Below are 16,778 nucleotides of genomic sequence, written 5' to 3' on the forward strand. Positions count from 1 at the left end.
TTGGCTTAGGGTATGCCAATGGAGATAGAAGCTACAGGACTAGCAAATGGGTTGCTGTGGAGGATAAGAAAGAGGCATGAGTCAAGGAAGACTTTATAACCTGAATAGCCAAGTTAATTATTTATTGATATGGAGACCACTGAGAGATGAATAGGACTTCTATTAGTTATCTAATACTATGTAACAAATTACCCCCAAGCTTAGCAGCTTAAAATAACAAACATTTATTATGTCATTATTTCTGTGGGTCAGGTGCCCCAATGTGGTTTAGCTGCACCCTCTCTGGCTCAGGGTTTCTCACAAGAGTGCAACTGAGGTGTCAGCAGTGGTTGCAGTCATCAGGCTTAACTGTGGTAGGAACCACTTCCAAGTTCACACTCCTGTAGTCACTGGCAGAGTCCAGTCCTTTAGCAATCAAATGGTTGTTGGCCCAAGGCTGTTCTTAGTTCCTTGGTATGTGGATCTCTCCAACAGGCAGTTCAGAACATGAAAAATGGCTTCCTCAGAGTGAACAACTAAGGAAAGCCACAGAGAATGCAAACAAGATGGAAGTCAGTCTTTTGTAACCTAATCTTGGAAGTGGCATCCCATCGCTTTTGCCATAGATTCATTAGAAGCAAAATAGGTCTGGTCCGTACACAAGGGAGGAGATTATACAAATATGTGACAAAATGTGAATACTAGGAGGCAAGCTTGGTGAGGGTCATTTTAAAAGTTCTTATTACAGGTTTACACAGAAAAATCAGGAGTTCCTTTTTTTTTCTTTCTTAGATGTCCCAAGTTTGACCTTGAATGGCCTCTGAGACACCTAAGAGGAGAAGTCAAGTAGGCAATTGTCATGATTCATGAGTCTGGTGCTCAGAGGGGAGGTATGGACAGGAGACACCACTTTGAAGAGTATCAACCTATATTTAAAGTCACATAAATAAGTGAGATCTTCCAGAAAAAATAAATGGAAACAGAGATAAGAGAAAAGGATTCAAGACCAAGAGTGGGGAATTTCAACATTTTTAGGTTACATAGAAGAAAGAAGGAAATGAAAACCAAAAAGTGGCCAGAGGAGAAGGGGAAAAACCAAGATTCTTGAGGTTATAAAGTCAAGAGAAAAAAAAATTGTAGAATAAAAGATGGTCAATTAATGCAAATATTGCAGAGAGGCAGAATAAGATGCAGACAGTGACATTATTATTTTTTAAATAAAAATGTGGAAAAAGACTAATTATATATTGGTAAGAGACCAGGAAAATAAATTGTGTTATATTCATACAATGAGATACTGTGAGCAATTAAAATGAATGCAAAAGGGAGTCACTCCCATCAACATGGAAAAAACCCAAAAATATAATGTTAACAAAAAGCAACTGCTGCAAAACAGATATTATTTAAAAGCTTAAAAGCTAAAACTAAGTATATATTTGTATAAATCCATGTGTATATAGAAATAATGTAAAAGCAAGCATATGAATTATTTTTTAAAATCATGAAAATATTACCTCTGGTGAGGGTGTAGGGAAAATGTGATCAGGAAGAAGTATACAACAGTTACTTCTCTGTAAGGCATCATTCTTTTCTGAAATATAAAAACAAGTATACAATAACACATGGATTTTCTTGATGATATTCTCGCTGTCTATATGCTTAAAATGTGTCATAGTGAAAGTTTTAACTTAACAAAATTTGACAAGATTTGGCAACTCTTTCAAGAATGGCTTTCAGTGTGTGCTCGCTTCGGCAGCACATATACTAAAATTGGAACGATACAGAGAAGATTAGCATGGCCCCTGTGCAAGGATGACACGCAAATTCGTGAAGCGTTCCATATTTAAAAAAAAAAAAAAAAAAAAAAAAAGAATGGCTTTCAGTGGAGTAAGCTAAAATGGACTAAAAAGAAACTTAACTTCACTCTCTGAGTGACCTTGGAGAAATTATTTTACCTCTCTAAACTTCAGTTTTCTCATCTGTAAAATGGTGTATAACTGCCTGAATATGTGGGTGTGCACATGCATCAGTATGTATGTGTACATAAAAATGCATGACACATTCATAAATGCACACACACATATGCACATATCATAAACGTATTGCAGGCAATAAACAAAAGCTATAATTCAACCTTCATGGTGAAAATTAAAAGACAATCTTTCAGAGCTTAGCTAGAGTACAGATTATAGATAAAAGAAATGGAAATGGAAGGGGAAAGAAAATGGTAGGGAATACTGCCAAATGGTTTCCAGATCCATCTGAATTAGTACAAAGAAAGGAGAAGTAAAAAGAACTTCAGAAGCTTTGTGGCTCGATCGTAGTTACCTGACTTTAGAAAAAATATAGCCTCCAGCCCCACCTTCTTCACCACTGCCACTCTTCCAGAAAAGATTCAAGGAACAAAGCCAATGGGCATCTCTTTAGCAACTACTTAACTAAGAAATGACGGGCTGAGGCAGGAACCTAAAGAAGATGACCATTGTAGTTATGACTAGGATGGGAAAGCCAAACTAAGCTTAAAGACCCTGAGGAGAAACTTAAAGGGAGTTATTGCTTTAAAAAAAATGGAGCAGAGTTCCTGGAGGTGGATGAGAGAGCATAAAGACCTGAGAACCTTTCTCCAAGTGCCCTGTGTCCATTACTGGCAAAGAGTCATCCAACCATTGTCTTTCAAGTTCCTTCTAAGTGCCAGGCACTGTTCTTTGCATGAAGAAACCATCAGTAAATAGGAAAAAGCCCATGGCTTCATGAAGGTTATATTCTAGTGGTAGGAAATGGTAAATAATAAAAGAAATTACAAGCGGTGGTAATTTAGATAAACAAAGCAGATGAGCACTATGGGGAAGGGTTGGAAATTAAAAATCCAGTGAGCAGGAACAAACTCATTGATAAGATGCCATGTGCCATGTGTGGGAATTTGAGTCCAGGAGATGAGGGATGACTGAGGAGTCTGAACTTCTTGGGTCTCCTGGTGTGTCTTAGTCTGTTCAGGCTGCTATAAGAGAACACCATAGACTGGGTGGCCTATAAACAAGAGAAATTTATTTCTCAAATTTCTGGAGGCTGAGAAGTGTACGATCAAGGCATTCGCAGATGGGAGTCTGGTGAGTGTCTGCTTTTTGCTTCATAGTTAGCCATCTTTTCACTGTAACCTCATATGGTGGAAGGGATGAGGGAGCTTTCTGGGTTCTCTTTTGTAAGGGCACTAATCCCATTCATGAGGGCTCCAACTTTATGACAGAGTCACCTCACAAAGGACACAATTCTTAATTCCATAACCTTGAGAGTTAGGAATTCAACATCTGAATTTCAGGACAACACAAACATTCAGTCCATAGCATAGTGCATACTGGGATAAAAGACAAGATGAGATTTGTCCTGACAGTTTCAAGTCACATCCATAGTGGCAGCAAGACTGTGAGTGTGGTGGGGGGAAAGAGGGAAGACTGGGGGACTTGAGACAACATGATCTAGCCAGCTGCATACAAATACCCAGGGCTCCTTCTTGACTCTTATTTGTTCTTATAAGAAGTTTGAGATGAATACCCTACTGAAAGCCAAGACTAAATTGGTGGTAGAAGAAATACATTGTTGGTTCCCAACTCTGCTTCATTTGGGAGACACTGTGAAGGATTCTGTGATTAGAGGCATCAGCACAGAGGAGAGTCTGCATCTGAAGAGAGATGAGCATGGAGATACATAGATCTGGGCTTTCACAGACATAATGATGCTGGTTATGTCTTCAGCATAACTGAGAAGGCTAGGTGCATCATGTCCCAGCCCAGTTTCATGCTGATTTAACATGGAATGACCTAGGAGTGAGCTGCTCCTGACAAGGGAGAAGAGAAGTGCAGAAGTATTTAATCTTCATGTCCATTTCTGAGAGAAACCCTAGTACTGAAAATCTCTGATGTGAGTCTTTTAGCAGGGAAAAAGTGGGCCTAACTCTCAAGGAAGAGTGAACTCAGCAAATTTCCTGTGCTAGCACATGGGCTGAAGGTGTGCGTGTTGTCAGCAGTTCTCAAAAATGCAGATGTCCTTTTAGTTGAAATACTAGCAAAAAATTTCCCAGTGCTTATACTGTACAAGACACTTTCTAAAGTGCTTTATATGTATTAGGTCATTGAATTTTTTTCATTTAAACATATACTGTACCAACTATTGATTACGCATCATACCAAGTTCTGGGGACACAAAGGAATGACACATTTCTGGCTCTCTGAGAACTCATGATCTATGGGAGGGGATCCTGGGGATTTTCTAACCCAACCTTTTGATATGCAAGGAGGAAGAAACTGAGGCCCAGAGAAAGTCTTACTTGCCCATGGTGACACAGCAGAGCACAGCTTAGCACCAGAGCAGAGGCTGTCACCCAAGCCTTCCAGCTCTCACTCTGTGCCTTTTCAGCTATGCTGAAGGTCTCACCCAATAACATGGTGTTGTTCTGGGACACAGTCCAACATGTCACCAGCAAGTTGATAAGCTCAAAAGACTTGAGGCTCCAAAATATTCCAAGGAAAATATCTGCCTATATGCTTGATGTGAAAACAGGACTTCTTCTGACTAGTGATCTAGTAATATCCCAGGAACTAGCTATGCATAAATTTCCAGGGTCAAAATTTAACACTAGATGAGTAATTTTAAGTGTTGAGAAAATAATCTTCCCAAGGGCCAATGGATTTTTAAGAAACACATTTGGGAGCAGATAGAAGCAGGCAGGGGAGGCTTTTCCTAATAGAATCTATACTTGCATAGGTTATGAAGAACTGAATAGAACTGGAATAATAATTTTAAAATTACTGCTATGTTTATTTCACATTTGAACCTTGTTCCCTTAAATGATATTGAGTTATTTAAGCCCCAAATGAATATTTTGTTAATATTTTATGAATATAATTATCAATTTATTTGTCAGCCATGTAAACCAATAATAGATATATTTTTTAAAGTAAGAGAACTATTCAGTCCCCTTAAATTCGCAGCCTTACAAGATGTAGAGAGAAGAAAGCACAGAAGTGTTTTTACAAATCACTTGAACACTGCTCTAACACTTCTCATTTGGGAAAGAAAAAAGAAGCATGTTAAAAAGGTAAATATGTTATTATTTTCAGTTATTTTTTTGTATAGGTTTGAGGCTAGAAAACACAGACTCAGGAAAATACCTCTCCACTCCAGGGCAATTTGATTTTAAATAAACTGATGCACTGACTCCTGGGTATATCTATCTGCATGCAATTTTTAAATTAATGGACAAATAATCTCTTATAGTCAACTATGAGAAAACAGATGAATCACAGGATTCTTGAATAGCACAGCTCACTAGGACAGACCTCTGTAAAACCATTTTATTTCAATACAGATTTGAAAGCTGATTAACATACATGTTTGTGGGGGAAATAATAGAAATACATTATTATAACCAGATTTTGCCAAGACTTTAGACAAAAATTTTCCGAATACCCTGAGGACAAGGTGGAGAATCATGGTCTGCATGATTATTTGGTTTGGGGAATTTTTTTGAATGGTAGACTCTACTCAAAGGGGGTTGATTAATTAATTGAAACCCTAAAATGGATGCATACTGCAGGGCTCCCTATAGCATGCATTCACTCAACATTTATTTGTTCTCATGTTATTTTCTTTTCCTCCTGGACACATACATATGTAACTCAATTATATATCTCAGCCTCCCTTGCAGTTCCATGTGGCCAGGTGACTGAGCTCTGGCCAGTGGAGTAATGTGCACCATTTCCAGGCCTGGTTCATGAAAACTTCCCATTCGCAGTTCTTCATACACTATCCACTCTCCAGCTGGCTGGAAGAAAGACAACCCTGGGGCGGTCCTGGAAGCCAGGTGATGAAAACAACAGAGTCATGAGGTAAAAGAAAACCAGGCCCTTACATTTTCCCTGGGAGAAGAGCCACCTAACCAGAAACACCTACAATGACTGGTTGTGTGAACAAGAAATAAACTTCACTATGTTAAGCCATTAAGATTGCAGGGTTAATCCATATATTACTGTAGGTTGCATCACCTTAAACAGTAAATAAATTCTTGCTATGTGCAAAGTACTATGCTGAAGGTTATGGGGGATACAGATATAAAAATCCAGATAACTTTTTAAATTAAAGAGCTAGCACCTACATAGGGAGATGGATGTTGATATTCATAACCCAAGAGAAAGTGATAAATGATACAATAAGAGTACAATAAAGGGTACGGTGGTTAAACTAATAAACTCTGGAGCTAGATGTCACATGTTCAAATTCCAGATCTGCCACTGACAACTCTGTGACTTTGGGAAAGTTACTTATTTTCTCTGAACCTCAGTTTCTACATAGATAAAACAAGGCTGCAAACAGGACTTACCTCGCAGATTGTTGTGAGGATTAAACTAATTAATACATGCAAAGCACTGTGAACATTCCTGACACATAATGAGTGCTTAAAAATGTTATCGTCATCATTATTATGGGGCAAGGGGAGGAAATGAGGTTGTATCCAACTGAAAGGACCAAAGGCAGCTTCCTGCAGTTATCATTTGAACTTGGCCTTGATAGACGGGTAGAACCTGGATATTTAGAAGTCATGGCTTGGGGTTAATATCTTCAAAGCAGAGAGGAAAGAAAGGCACACATATAGGGAGGACATTATGGGGCAAGTAACTAAAAAAAAAAAAAAAGTGAGCAGTCCAGTTGAATTCCCACCCAGGGAACCTGCAGCGAAGAAGAGGGCCCACATTGTAGAAGCACAAAAGCTCTATTGAGGAGTTTGGCATTTCTTTATGCCAAACTCTTTTATACTGGGAGTGACAGAAGGTGCTAACCAGGGGAATGGCTTAGTCAGAGCTGTGTAAGAGAAAGATTAATCTAGCAACAAAGTGTAAACAGGATTGAAGAGAGGAGAGAGAGAGAGAGACACTGGTTAGAAAGTTATGAATACGTGAAAGCAGGAGACAATTAGGAACCTGGTATGGTGGTTTAGTTGTGAATTAATGAGGACCAGAACTAGGATAATGACAATGGGAATAAGGAAGAAAGATATTATGAGACAAAGATTATCAGAGGAATGGTATCCAAGTCAGTATTTGATATTGGCCCCAAACCCATTATCTGCTATTCTGATGTCCAAAACAATATCTCTAAACAAAAAGTTGAAACTCATTTGGCAGTAAAGTGGGTTCTGAATGGATGAGATCATATCGGAGTTCTTTATTAATCTCACTTAGTGTTAATATAATTGTATTTTCTGTGAAAATAATAGTGTTTGAACACATGGTGCTGCTCTACAACGTGGTGGTAGTATACCTAATAGATGGTATATGCACTGTACTGCCTTTCTACTATCTGAAAACATGTGAATTCCAAAATACCTCTGGCCAAAGGACTCTGTGTAAGAGATTTGTGTGTGTTATGAGTTGAATTGCATCTCCCAAAAAGATACGGTGAAATCCTAACCTGTGGTACCTGTGATTGTGACATTATTTGGAAATAGGGGTCTTTGTAGATGTAATCAAGTTAATATGAGTCATCAGGGTGGTCTCTAATCCAAAATGACTGGTCTCTTTATAACAAGGGGAAATGTGGGCCAGGAACAGTGACTCACACCTGTAATCCTAGCACTTTGGGAGGCCAAGGCGGGCATATCACCTGAGGTCAGGAGTTTGAGACCAGCTCTGCTAACATGGTGAAACCCCATCTCTATTAAAAATATAAAAATTAGCTGGGTGTGGCTGGGCACAGTGGCTCAAGTCTGTAATCCCAGCACTTTGGGAGGCTGAGACAGGCGGATCACAAGGTCAGTAGATCGAGCCCATCCTGGCTAACACGGTGAAACCCTGTCTCTACTAAAAAATACAAAAATTAGCCGAGTGAGGTAGCGGGCGCCTGTAGTCCCAGCTACTCGGGAGGCTGAGGCAGGAGAATCTCTTGAACCCTGGGGGTGGAGGTTGCAGTGAGCCGAGATCGCACCACTGCACTCCAACCTGGGCGAAAGAGCGAAAGTATGTCTCGAAAAAAAAAAAAAGAAGGGGAAATCTGTACACAGAGACAGACACACACAGAGGGAAGAACACCCTGTGAACATGGAGGCAGAGTTTGGAGTTAATGTGACTGCAAGCTAAGGAACACCAAGGATAGCTGGTAAACACAGAAGCTAAGAGAAAGGCATGATACAGATTTTTCCCTCGATTCTTCAGAGAAAGCATGACCTTGCCAACACCTTTATCTTAGACTTCTAGACTCCAGAGCTATGAGAGATTAGGTTCCTGGTTTTGGGGGGTTTTTTTCCACCATAGTTTGTGGTTCTTTGTTACAGCAACCCTAAAAAACTAATGCAAAGTGGTATAGTTTGTATGGTGCTCTTTTCAATTCATAAAAAACACTCTCATTATCTTAGTTTACAAAACTCGTTGTGGAGGAGGTGATATTGAGCTTCATATTTCTCATCTATTAAATGGAAATGAAAAGACTAGGACAATGTCACTTAGCTACCTATCCATATAGCCAGGACTCAACTCAGTAATTACTTCTCAAATACATACCATGTTCCAGTTACCAAGCTAGAACCTGGGTTAAATGTAATAACCCTCAAGCTCCTCTCAGTCTGAGAATCAAGGTGCTGTGAATGTATACTGCTAATCCTCCCATATACAGCCTCATATAGTTCATCTTTTGAGAGAGATTAAGGACCCCAAGATTTGAATTTGAACTATCAACAGAAAACCATATAGTCCTTAGTTTCTATTCCCTACGGACAATAAAAGCATTGACAATAGGAAACAAATTGCAAAAAAAATAGGAGAAATTAATAGTTTTGTATCATAAGCCTCTCCCTTATTTTTGGACAATATGCTCTTGACCCTTCACTGACCATTTATTGTGCTGAACAAGCTCTTTCATGAAGGGCTGTGTTTGATGTCCCTTTGAGATAAAAATATTTTTAAAAAAGAATTGATAGGTGAGTACTTAAAATGCGAACATCTGAAATTGAGCTTACTCATAAAATCAGATTCTAGGGAATAACCAGTTCCTGACTTGCAGAGAGAGGATGCTATAAACACTGTCATGGGCAGAAAGTCTAGCTTCTATTTTGTGACTGGAATATGTGCATGTTACATACTCATATAAATTTCCTGAACAGTCCCATCCTCTTCTGCTTCTCTGCATTCAACCCTGCAAAAGAATTCAATGAGTTGCAAGGGCCCAACCAAAGAACCAAGGAAGCAGAGGCAGAGTGTTAGTAGTCATTGCTTGAGAAGGTACTAGAAGTGAGAGCAGGAAACGGATCAGAATCCACCAGAGAAGCCGGTAAGGAAGCGTACACAAACTATCCAAGATCAGGGCAAGTAAAGAGCCCAAAGCTAGGTCAATCAGCATGAAGCAGGAGGATATAAATAGTAGCGGTATACGGGGCAAGTCTATTCTAAGGTACACAACAGCCTAGTCAATGGGGAAAGAGAGGAACAGTGTAAAGCTCAGGTCAGATGCAAGCTCTGGAGAAGGAAGGCCAGGGTTTGCTTCCAATAGAGGCTTTGGCTTGCTTCATGGGAAAGGTGAGCTTTTCCCCAGTGTGGACAGGCTGAGGTCCATAGCTGGAGTCATTTGGGAAAATCTCTCCCGAGGAAGAAATGGGGTCGGGGAGAGGAGAGAGAGAGGCGTTCCCTAACTTTAGCTATAGTTTGGCCTATATACCTCACCTTCCAAAAGCAGAGATTTCCATTTGTTGGCAATGTACTTTGTATATTTAAGTATGGAAAAATTATTTTAACCTAAAGAATTGATTTTATAAGGATAGTGCTCAATGTAATTTTTTTTCTTCAGCTAACCTTACTTTGCCTAATGACCAGAGGTATAACTCTCAAGGTCAAATAAGCACACTAAATATTCTATAACATAGATGAAAAGGGATTAGGTAAAATAATCTCCCTTCCCCAAAAGCTTTTCCGGAGAAACACATTTGCAGGGATGCATTAGTCATTATTATTTTTAAAAAAAGACAGCTGAGGATAGTTGTATAAAATCAATTCACTCCACATTTAATGCACTCTAGTCTGCTTAATGCACATAATAAGTACACTAACTGCATTGAGCCTCTCTCCTCCAACTCAACCACACTTCATAAAAGGAGCATTAGATAGCCCACAGACCTCATATTTTTCCTTTCATTTCCTTTGACTTAACTCATTCAATGAGCAACTCTCTCGTTTCTCTCTAGTGGTGTCTTGGCCTAACTCTCAGATTTCTTCTCTTCTACTAACTTCTCCAATCATGAGCTCCCAGGAAGGTGTATAATTTTCTCTGCATTACTGTCCAAAGCCAAGTGATAGAATCCAATGGAATGGAACCCTCTTCTCTAGGTAAAATAGTTTTCCTATCATTCCTTCTTTGCTTATCTTTCTGTGTCACTGCAAGTAAGAGAAACTCTGAAAAGAAAATAGCAATGAAAATCAGCAGAGTGATTATTTTTCTTGTGTGAAAATAAAGCCCCAATGAGTACGGTGCCTCTGTCATGTCACTGGGGAGTCTATTTCACATCTCTTTTTCTACTCAGCCTCAGCATAGTGTGTGGCTGTCATCTCACGCCTGCTGCCTCATGGTTACAAAGCAGCTGCTTCTCCTCTTCCAATATTGTGAATATGCCCAAAGTAGGAACAGAAACAGGATGATAGGCAAAAACCACCCAAGTCAGTTGTATTTCCTGCTATTTTAAAGAACATTCCTTGAAGCCTAACTATGTATTTTAGCTACATCTTAATGGTCAGTCAGAATTATGTCACATGGCCAGCTATAAATGCACAGGAGCCTAGGAAATGTAGATTTTACATGGAAAAATTTCCACCCCAAACACAATAGGATTATTTTAGATAGAATAAAAGGAGCAAAATATGTAAGCTATCTGGTGACAGACATAAAAGAAATAATTACAAAAATATACAATAACAAGCTTTGGTAAGTGGAAAAATGAAAAAAGTACAGGTTGGTATGAAAGCACCCAATGAGGCAATGTGATCTAATGAGGGGAAGATGAAATGATCACAAAAGAATTATTAATAAGTGAAACCTGAGAAATACATAGGAATTAGCTAGGATGAGGGGCAGTGTGTTCTCTTCTTGCTACCTTCAGACTGGGGAGATGGCCAAACAGACCTGGAAACTAAGCTTTTAAAATTTACTATGAAATGAACTATAACATAGGATGGGGTAAGGGATTGTAGCGTGTATTCTTAAAATTCCTGAACTTGGAAATGACAATCTTGCCAAAGTTAGTCTACATAAAGATCAATCCCTTTGTCTGACCACACTTTTAGAATTAAAAAAAAGTCAAGAGTTTTGCGTTTTTCAAAATCCAAGCATAGTGTTGCCAGTTACAGAAATGCAGCAAAGAAAATTCGCCCACTCTTCTTCTTTATATATCTGTGGGTCCAACCACAGAGTCCTCATCAAACTAATTTATTTGTCCTTTACTGTCGAGAATGGTGTTTTACACTGTTATTTATTGGGAAATGGAGGAAGATTTGTACTTTAATCATCACAACTCCACCTTTAGATCCTTATATCCCACTTCTCTGTCATGGGCTGTGGTACTTAGGCAGTTGTCTCCACTGAAGCTTATACTCAATAAAAATCACAGAGTACTTGATGCTGTATATTGTCAGCAGCTGTCCAGACATAGCTCTCTCTCTCAAATTCCCTAAACACACACACACACACACACACACAGACAGACACACAATCCAGTATGTATATAATTCTGTTTTCTGCATCCATAGACTTTTCTCTTTTGCTCCTTCCTCTTTGAAGCACAAAAATCTCTAAGGGAAAAATACTATCTTTTGCTTTCTTGCTTGCTTACTTCCCACAATACCTGGTTTAACTCTCTGTAAAACGGGCACCCAGTAGACAGGGATGCCTATATCCTCTCTCTCAAGTCAGACCTAGTCAAATGTTTCAGCTTGCAGAAGTGAGCTTCTAGACCCATAAAACAACTGGAATGTAGCATTAAAAATAAGAACTTGTAAATACTAGGGCAGATAGGATTCACTTGTCATTGTGAATTCTAAATGCCATAAAAATAGTTAATTTAGAGCAGAATGATGAATGTCATGAGTTATAGGAACAGCAGATCGGCCCTTCATGGATAGCAGTTGTCTTCTCTCTTGTTTGAGCAGAGAGACCAGAGGATAGACTTTAAGTAGCTCCTGCTCCCTGTCACTTGTTGCTGTCTATTATCAGCAATACACTGAGGCACGGTTGAAAACCAGTGACTGTGCTGCCAAATCTGGGGCTGGTGCCTTCTGAATGAAGGTGTAGAGGAAATCTGAGTAGATGACTCCTCTCCATTCATGGCATGGGGGAAAAATGAGACTTGGCTCTAGTAAGATTTTTAATAAGCACATTATATGCTTGTCAAGAAAACTAAAAATTAAAAAAAGTTATATAATATGTCTGATTTGAGGATCATTTTCTAAGGACTGCTAATAAATGGTTTGCATTAAATCAGTTCCATAAGGGTTAGTTCTCAGTACAGCGTGATGCTTTGTGATTTATGTAATGGGCTTAAAGAATATACTCATGTAATATTTTCCTAATAATGCCAAGTTGGCGGATGTGACTGACAGCTGAAGAGAAACATTTGAAATAATTCTGACAAGCTGGAGAATTGTGTGGATACAAACATGGCACAGCCTGGGTCAAATGATAAAGGAAGAAAAAACTAATAACCTAAGAAATTGGCCTATGCCAGGTTCATGTACTAATGGTAATTGTAGCCGGATACCCAGGAGGCAGAGGGAGCTGTAAAACGGTAAATGTCTCCGGAAGGGGAAATGGACGATAAAGAAGCTGATCCTAGCACTACACTGACACAGGAGTTAAGATAGGAATGACATTAGTGGAGCTTGAGAAAATAGCCTGTGGTCAAGTAAACTAAACATGAGTCAGCAGACTGGCACTGTAGCCAAAACAAGGTAACCTTGAAAATGAGCTGGTAGAGAGGATTATAATACATAAGGGCCCTGGAGATGATGCTTACCATGTACCCCACAGTGGTGAGATCTTTGGGAGGTCATAAATCTGTTCTTGACCTGAATACAAAGGGCTTGATTGATTACTCCTCAGATTAGCATACAGAACATAATGGAAAGTTGGGGATAGAATGGAGGGAAGGTACAATAAAACCTGTTTACCTTTCCTGGAGAAGGAAAGGCCTCTGAAACAATGTAATACATTGCTAAACTTGTGATTGTAAAGAAGTAGAGAGCTAATTTTTTTGTTCTGCTGAGAGACATTTCCTTAGAATCCAAGACACGCTTAATGACTCCCTCTGAACCAGAGACCACTATAAACAATGGGATTCCAGAACTGGATTTGGTAGATCTGTCCAGAGATTGAAACATGGGGAGACCTCTAGGATTCACATACTACCTACTTATGCTGCCAAAACAACTGAACTCAAATACATCAGTTTAGTCTCATTACTCACTAGTTCTTGAATTTCCCATCATCATTTCCACTTCTGTGTCTTGTTCATGAAGTTTTCCCAACTTAGTGTCCCTTCCTTTCCCATCCTTCATTGTCTCTTCTTTTATCCCCTTCTTCTGTCCTTTTCTCCCCCATCAAAGGCTACTATATCAATCAATAAACTACATTTTTTCTTGACAAAACAATGTTATAAACACTAATGTTATATAGTTCTTCTCCCAACAGATAGCATGTTTCCTACTACAGTAAGACACATTGATTCTTTAGCAATAGCCTTAACATAGATGCCTGGATTTGCCTAATACATCCATTTACTATTGTCTGGTCTTCCTGGTTTCCAGAGAAAGAAGGATTCTTTAGGGAATAGTAGGTATAACCAGTCACATAGCTGGTTTCTAGTACCATAAGGAGCTAAGAGAACAAAAAGTAAATGAAGAGCTAAGAAAAAATGTTAAACAAATGGAATGAACAGAAGGGGGCAAGGACCAATATACCTTCATGATTAAAAAAAAAATAACCCAACAGACTTAGAAAAAAAGGGAACTTCCTCAACCTGGTAAAGGATGTCTACAAATAACCCACAGCTAACATCATACTTAATGGTGAAAGACTGAAAGTTTTCCACCTAAGATCAGAAAAAAGACATGGATAGACACTCCATCAAACAAACAAACAAAACTCAGATCATAAAGAAAGAAATAAAACTATCTCTATTTGCAAATGATATAGAAACAAGCAAAGAAATAATGGGAATTGCCAAAAAATTGCCTCCACCACTTCTATTCAACATTGTACTGTAGGTTCTAGTCAGGGCAATTAGGCAAGAAAATGAAATAAAAAGCATTCAGGGCCGGGCGTAGTGGCTCATGCCTGTAATCCCAGCACTTTGAGGGCCATGGCAGGTGGATCATGAGGTCAAGAGATAGAGACCATCCTGGCCAACATGGTGAAACACCATCTCTACTAAAAATACAAAAATTAGCTGGGCACGGTGATGCGCACCTGTAGTCCCAGCTACTCAGGAGGCTGAGGCAGAATTGCTTGAACCTGGGAGGCGGAGGTTGCAGTGAGTTGAGATCGCACCACTGCACTCCAGCCTGGTGACAGAGCGAGACTCCATCAAACAAACAAACAAACAAACAAAACTCAGATCATAAAGAAAGAAATAAAACTATCTCTATTTGCAAATTATATACGAACAAGCAAAGAAATAATGGGAATTGCCAGAAAGCACAGAGATGGTATCACTGAAATGACAACAATGTCTTATATTTAGGTAGCATTTTACAGCTTCTAAAGAGCAATCCACTATTTTGTTTTCAAAACCACCTACAAAATAAGTACAATTATTCCTCCGTATCACAGATGACAAAACCAATACTTAGAAAGTAAAGCATTTGCTAATGAACTGACAGTTACTAAATGTCTTAGCTGTCATCCAAACATCCAGCCCTGGGAGTCTAAGCCAGTACTTCAAGGTTGCTTGGTTTCTCATCTCCTAAGAGCCGCATGGTCCAATAAAAATTTCTGTAATGATGAAAATGTTCTATTATGTGCATTGTTCAGTACTGTGGCCACTAGACACAAGTGGCTATTGAATACTTGAAATGTGACTAGTGTGACTGAATCACTGAAATTTTGATTTAATTTAAATTTAAATAGTCACATGAGGCTAGTGGCTGGCCATGTTGGACAGTGTAGCTCTAGAAAGTTAGTTCCTGCTCTGAATCAGACACACCTCCTCATGGTTCTATCCTCGGAGTGGCCAACCTACATGCAATTCTTCATGGATTGATGAGTAATGTGTGAAGCAGCATGAAGGTAAACAAACCAGCCCTGGGGATGATTACAAGTTGCAGAACATCCTTAGAAATACCTAAAATGATTCTGCAACATAGAAACATGTAAGAGTTTTCTAACCAACCAAAAATAAAAGTAATGCTTTTCTAACAACTACAGCTTAGTATTCATTAAGGGGGTGGGTTGAAGTCAGAAATAGTATAGCTTATGTTTAACTGACTATATATGGTTTTCCTGTCTTACACCCACTCCAGTGCATTCTTGCTTCTAACTCTACCCCTACACATCTGCCAAATGCATTGCTTGCTCTTTCTCAAATATCTTCTCCATGTTTCCACTTTTGTACCTTTTCTTGGGCTATCTTTTCTTCTGGTGATGTCTTTCTTCACCTCTACAAGTCCAAACATGATCACATCCTTGAAGGGCTATCTCAAATCTACAATCTCCTAGAAGACTTTCTTGCCTTAGCTGGATGCCATTCATTCTTCATCTATTTTGTTTGTAATATTGAGTACTCTGATCTCATACTATAGCTTTAATTGCATGTCATCTATCCGATTAGAGGCAGGATGGGCAAGCTGCAGCACGTGGACTAAATCTAGTCCTTTGCATGTTTTTGTAAATAAAGTTTTATTGAAAACAGACGTGCTCATTATTTTACATTTTGACTATGGCTGCTTTTGTGCTTCAATAGCAGAGTTATGTAGTAGTAGAAACAGAGACGATCTGGCCCACAAAGCCTAATACATTGTCTAACTGGCTCATTACAGAAAACATTTGCTGACCCTGTATTACTAAAAGCTCTGGATTGGACTATAGAAACTACATATTATTTTTTTTAACCTTTATAAAAACCTAGAATATTGCCGTACATACAGCAGTTACATCATAAATATTTTAAGAGAATTTTTTGTTTACAAGAATTTAATAGTAATATCTGCTTATGTATATCAATCTTCTATTTGCACATATTTATCCCATCTAATTTCTCATTTATGCATCAAGACAACTTCCTGACACAGAGAAAGTAAGTGTCATTATCCACATCTTACACTGTCAGAAATTAAGGCACAGAGACTTGCCTATGGTCACACAACTACTCAGGAGGTAAAAATCTGGGACAGAAACCCAGATCTTCTGGTTTCTACTCAGTACTACCTCATTCGATCTCTCTCTGCTTACTTGCTTTCCCTTAAGTTGAACTAAGATGCCAATGGAACCCAAAATAAACGTGTATATACATCTAGTTAGTAAATTAATAATCATGGCCCAGATAAGCCATGTTTACTTATGATTTTTATGAGAATCACTCATTTAAAACTATTTTGTTTCTAAATTCAAAAAATAATGTAAACATTAAACATAGAAACTTAATTAAGATTTTAAAAGGTTTACAAAAGAGCTCCCCTACATTGACCAAAGTGGAGGGAATTCTTTTTTCCAACAATTTAGAAGATACAAGAAATGTATGTTTCCTGTGCTGGTTACACTGATTCTCCCTTCTCTGTTTGTCC

At 38.7% G+C, this 16,778-nt stretch overlaps 1 protein-coding gene and 1 non-coding gene across 5 annotated transcripts in view; one reads left to right on the forward strand and one right to left on the reverse strand.

Moving 5' to 3' along the window:
• LOC105478121 (FERM and PDZ domain containing 4) overlaps positions 1-16,778 on the reverse strand; it is a 924,449-nt gene that overhangs the window by 710,436 nt on the left and 197,235 nt on the right. Inside the window, exon 2 of one of the 4 annotated variants that reach the window (XM_071089203.1) lies at positions 1,494-1,570. The exons of the other annotated variants lie outside the window; for them this stretch is intronic. The gene's annotated coding sequence lies outside the window, so the exon portion shown is untranslated. The remainder of the gene's footprint in view (positions 1-1,493; positions 1,571-16,778) is intronic. 4 annotated transcript variants of the gene reach the window in all.
• LOC112426023 (U6 spliceosomal RNA) lies at positions 1,720-1,826 on the forward strand. Its single transcript, XR_003017268.1, has one exon. It is a non-coding gene; the product is annotated as a U6 spliceosomal RNA (small nuclear RNA).

This window comes from Macaca nemestrina, chromosome X (genome assembly GCF_043159975.1).
Source record: "Macaca nemestrina isolate mMacNem1 chromosome X, mMacNem.hap1, whole genome shotgun sequence".
Classification (NCBI taxonomy): domain Eukaryota; kingdom Metazoa; phylum Chordata; class Mammalia; order Primates; family Cercopithecidae; genus Macaca; species Macaca nemestrina.